The sequence below is a fragment of the Gymnodraco acuticeps genome, unplaced genomic scaffold (assembly GCF_902827175.1).
Source record: "Gymnodraco acuticeps unplaced genomic scaffold, fGymAcu1.1, whole genome shotgun sequence".
Taxonomy (NCBI): Eukaryota; Metazoa; Chordata; class Actinopteri; order Perciformes; family Bathydraconidae; genus Gymnodraco; species Gymnodraco acuticeps.
Genome location: NW_022990337.1, coordinates 117857 through 123856, shown reverse-complemented (window position 1 = coordinate 123856; position 6000 = coordinate 117857).

The window sequence follows — 6000 nt, the reverse complement described above, 5'->3', positions numbered from 1 at the left end:
GTGAGAAGTTCGGTCATCAGGGAGGGACTCGGAGTTGAGCCGCTCCTCCTTCGCGTCGAAAGGAGCCAGTTGAGGTGGTTCGGGCACCTAGTTAGGATGCCACCTGGGCGCCTCCCTAGGGAGGTGTTCCAGGCACGTCCAGCTGGGAAGAGACCAAGGGGTAGACCTAGGACCAGGTGGAGGGATTATATCTCTTCGCTGGCCTGGGAGCGCCTTGGGATCCCCCAGTCAGAGCTGGTGGATGTCGCCAGGGAAAATAAAGTTTGGGGCTCTCTGCTGGAACTGCTACCCCCGCAACCCGACCACGGATAAGCGGGAGAAGATGGATGGATGGATGGATAATCCATAATTCCATTTTTATGTAAAAATCGGAGAGCAAAAGTTAGCTGCTAATGGTAGCCACCAAAGTGGCTGCTGCTTCCGGTCTTGGTTATGCAGCAGTCTAACACACACACATTACCAAATAAGGACTAGTTGGGAGTTCCCCTCGATTCCATTGGCTCTGACGGTCAGAAAGAGATGTCACATGTCAACATCCAGCAAGGGCGCCAGAGATATGGAAAATCCACCCAAATGGCCCCAGAAGAGGGTATTATTAGCTAAATCTGTCTAAAAAGGTCAAATATCACTTGTTTTGCATCAATCTTGATACAGGGTACTTATTATATGTTGTACTTTGGATTTCTAAAGCTTTTAGTCTACTAACCCATCATCCAAGGTTAGTTTTCACTATAAGTACAACATATTTTTTGGACGGACACTATAATTTACAGTTTTTTACCATGTTCAATCTGAATTTTGTTTAAAATAAAAAACATCTATATTGAATCTGACTTTTCTACATCCAACTCACAGGTTTATCATTACTTTGTGAAAAAAGATTATTAATCTAACCCTTTTAGAAGGGAAGATATGGTCATTTGTTCTGGGAATGTCATTTTCGAGCCTGAAACCTGAAAAACAGGCTCGGGTTTTAACAGGTTAATATTAATAGAACAATAATGTCATTGTTGGCTAATGAATGTTTCCATGCTGAACAACGGCAACATGACAACGTTTTCATTGGTCCCTCTTCTTTAGAGAAGACCAGGAAATGATGGATACACGGATCGTGTTCAAATCAATAGGCACGCAATGACTCTAAAGAATAATGATCACGCATCAAACACACATTCAGACTAAAGGAACCAGCTGTTTGGAAAATGAGAGAAGTAGAAAGTACAGGTATTTGAGTTCAACATGTAAGAAGTAGAAAGTACAGGTATTTGTGTTCAACATGTAAGAAGTAGAAAGTACAGGTATTTGGGTTCAACATGTAAGAAGTAGAAAGTACAGGTATTTGGGTTCAACATGTAAGAAGTAGAAAGTACAGGTATTTGGGTTCAACATGTAAGAAGTAGAAAGTACAGGTATTTGTGTTCAACATGTAAGAAGTAGAAAGTACAGGTATTTGGGTTCAACATGTAAGAAGTAGAAAGTACAGGTATTTGTGTTTAACATGTAAGAAGTAGAAAGTACAGGTATTTGTGTTCAACATGTAAGAAGTAGAAAGTACATATTTGGGTTCAACATGTAAGAAGTAGAAAGTACAGGTATTTGGGTTCAACATGTAAGAAGTAGAAAGTACAGGTATTTGAGTTCAACATGTAAGAAGTATAAAGTACAGGTATTTGTGTTCAACATGTGAGAAGTAGAAAGTACAGGTATTTGTGTTCAACATGTAAGAAGTAGAAAGTACAGGTATTTGTGTTCAACATGTAATAAGTAGAAAGTACAGGTATTTGTGTTCAAAATGTAAGAAGTAGAAAGTACAGGTATTTGGGTTCAACATGTAAGAAGTATAAAGTACAGGTATTTGTGTTCAACATGTAAGAAGTATAAAGTACAGGTATTTGTGTTCAACATGTAAGAAGTAGAAAGTACAGGTATTTGGGTTCAACATGTAAGAAGTATAAAGTACAGGTATTTGTGTTCAACATGTAAGAAGTAGAAAGTACAGGTATTTGGGTTCAACATGTGAGAAGTAGAAAGTACAGGTATTTGTATTCAAAATGTAAGAAGTCAAAGTAAAAAGTCGTCAGAAAAATAAGTAGTGGAGTAAAGTACTGATACCAGAAAAATGTACTTAAGAACAGTTACAAAGTATTTGTACTCCATTACTTCCCACCTCTGAACAACATTCAATACAATATATAATACATACATTCATATTCTATACTTGGAGGAGACTAAACTTTGTCTAGTTCTCAACTAACGCATTTGCAAAATACAATGTAGAATCGTACAGCCATACAGTTGTAAAGTAGACTTACCGGTCACAGTTCACCCCCTAAAATACAACTTATTTAATGGTCATGACGGAGTGTTTAACTGAGGCCAACTTTACTTTACATGCATAAAATCACAAGACAATATATCGCAAAAACTGAAATGCAAGTGAAGGATTTGAAAACACTGACAATCCATAATGCTTTATGATTATTCATCAGGGTGTTATGTCTGGAAAAGAAACAGATTGATCCAGTTTTTAAGTTAATTGTTGACTGAGATTTTGAGCGTTTAGTGCATTTATGTTTTCATAAAATATGCAACCTAAGTAATACAAGTTTCGACATTCAACTGATTAATAAATGTTATGAAATTGTTTTTTTTCCTTCTTTTTTTGACTTGTAATGGCCATGCCACTACACCTATTTTGGGATTACTCAGTTGATTACTTGCCATTTTGACATCGTAAAGCCCTGACGCGCATATGAGCAAGTTATTGTAATATTTTTAATATTACAATTCAAATGTTGGGGTAGTCCTAGTGAAGTTCGGAATGTTTTCTAGTTCAGATAGCCACACTTTTCATTTAGTAGTTTGTTGGAATCAGAAAGAAAGTTTATCTTAAAGTTTAAATGAAATAGATTATTGTGTCTTCTGCCAAATTGTGTGTACAGAAACCACTCTGATTTCATGCCAACCCTAACCCTAGCTTCCCACCTGAAACACACCTGAGTACAATTATTTCTGTCTAAAGCAAATTAAGCAGCTGTGTTTTATAGAAAATCCTTAATTTGGAGATTCTGCTCATACTGTTCCACCTGCAGTCCAGTCCAATAAGTTAAAAAAATGCCCGGGAGGTCAAAATATGTACTGTGGTAAATTAAAAACGCCCAAGAGCAACAGTATCTCCAGGCTGTATCTAAAACTCCCCGTCTGGCTGCCTTATGTGTGGTTTGTGTCTTTCAATTTAATTAGCAAGTCAGTACCGGGAAATAAGTCAGTGCACTTTTCTTTAGGACAGCATGATTTTGTTTTTAGTATACATTAAAATACATGCGCATGCTGCTGATTGGGAATTATACAAATAACCAGCCTGAAGGGGGCGCTAACGTCTGTTCTTCATTTAGATTTTTGACAAAAAAAAGGACATGCTGCTGCTCACATCTGAGTCCCAGCATCTAAAATACTTCTGACTCAAAGAGGAAACTCAATTTTCAGCTCAGATCGAGGAGACATGCTCGCTCCTGATTGGCTCTGACGAAGGGACTTTATCAGTTGCGAAGAACGACATGTTTACTGTTGCTTTGTTGTCAAACTTCACCCGTTTACTTTTGCCTATTTGCAGTTTGACAGGAGCCCCTCGTCTCTGCCTCAGCCTGTCACATCCGCTCATGAGATGTTAGGAAGCTGATTGGCAGCCGATGAACGTGGAGGAAACATTCTCAGAGGAAGCATTTCACTTGGAATAAGAAAAACAGACATAGCTCAGGTACGACTGAACACACAGTGAACGACAACGATGAAGAAAAGGGTTTCTTTATTGTGTTTTTGACAGAGATGGCAAAAGTACACACATCCTTTACTCAAGTAGGAGTACAGATACTCGTGTTTAAAAATACTCTGGTAAAAGTAAAGTAACACTTCTTTACTCAAGTAAAGAAGTATGGACTTCGAAATGTACTTAAGTAAAAAGTACCCATCTGTTCCCCTTGTGTGGTGTTCGAATCAAATTGACCCGATTTCAATTTTCAATGAATTAAAAAAATATATAAGGATATTTTCGTTCAACCCAAAACTCAATGGCCGGGGCTTATTTATTGTGAAGGACATGTGGAATTGTTTTTATTTTTTTCCACTTGTGAAAAAATGCCCACCCGCATTTATGTCCTTCATAAGAGGGTCGGGTCAATCTGACCCGGATACAATACCAGGACAGACAGACAGAGAAAAACACACAAACTAAAAACACACACACACACACAGAAACTAAAGACACATACACACACACATACACAAAACACACACGCACACAAAATCGTATGCACAGAGAAGCTGTTTGATCCTGTTTTCCCTTGATCTTTACCCTTTGTAGTGTGTACACAAAACTATCCTAGAACATTATAAACATTTTAGATCTTCCAGAAATGTATAAACATTTGACATTTTCTCGCACTGTCCCCCCTCGCACCTGCACGTCGGAGGAGGGACTAAACAGAGACATAACCTCGGTGTAGTAACAGTGTAGTGCAGAACTACAATTATCTACCAGCAAAATGGCCAAAACATATTCTGCTCAGAGCCTTGGAGCTATGGATGAGAGTGAGTGGAATGCATTAGAAGAACACGGTGAAGTGGGACAGGAAGACATGTATTTGGGTTCAACATGTAAGAAGTAGAAAGTACAGGTATTTGGGTTCAACATGTAAGAAGTAGAAAGTACAGGTATTTGAGTTCAACATGTAAGAAGTAGAAAGTACAGGTATTTGAGTTCAACATGTAAGAAGTAGAAAGTACAGGTATTTGAGTTCAACATGTAAGAAGTAGAAAGTACAGGTATTTGAGTTCAACATGTAAGAAGTAGAAAGTACAGGTATTTGTGTTCAACATGTAAGAAGTAGAAAGTACAGGTATTTGTGTTCAACATGTAAGAAGTAGAAAGTACAGGTATTTGTGTTCAACATGTGAGAAGTAGAAAGTACAGGTATTTGTGTTCAACATGTAAGAAGTAGAAAGTACAGGTATTTGGGTGCAACATGTAAGAAGTAGAAAGTACAGGTATTTGTGTTCAACATGTAAGAAGTAGAAAGTACAGGTATTTGTGTTCAACATGTAAGAAGTAGAAAGTACAGGTATTTGTGTTCAACATGTAAGAAGTAGAAAGTACAGGTATTTGTGTTCAACATGTAAGAAGTAGAAAGTACAGGTATTTGTGTTCAACATGTAAGAAGTAGAAAGTACAGTTCAACATGTGAGAAGTAGAAAGTACAGGTATTTGTGTTCAACATGTAAGAAGTAGAAAGTACAGGTATTTGTGTTCAACATGTAAGAAGTAGAAAGTACAGGTATTTGTGTTCAACATGTAAGAAGTCAAAGTAAAAAGTCGTCAGAAAAATAAGAAGTGGAGTAAAGTACTGATACCAGAAAAATGTACTTAAGTGTACACTAACAAATACTTTGTACTCCACTACTTCCCACCTCTGATAATAGTTTTCACTGTAGTATAAGAATAAAGTTCTAAAGGGTATATTCCTAATACATCTGAGAAAACTATATTTATGGAACCAAGAAGACACAGCCAAGAGTTGTTTGGGTTCAGAATTGTTGTTTTTATTGTACGTCAAAGATCTGAAATGCCAAAAAAAGGAAAAATGGTATCTCCCGGGCTGCAAGAAAGAACATTAAGAGGAAACGCAGCCCACAGCTCGCATGGTCGAGCCAATCAATAAATCCCGTTGATAGAATTGTAATTGCATAACGCAAATACATAAACACACCCAAGACATATCAAGGACGGGCTCTAATGTAATCAGACAAACTTACTTCAGAGGTCAGACACACATTTGGCCTTATCAAGAACAATGTGTAAATAACTCCTCAAAGGTAGACACCAGGATAATTAAATTAAGGAAGCAGGAGGAACAAACCGACAGCAGATAAAAACAGGATATAGTGATGTGTTTACTGCGAGTACAATAAAGACTCTAGGACATCTCTGCACCTTGCTGTGTGTTA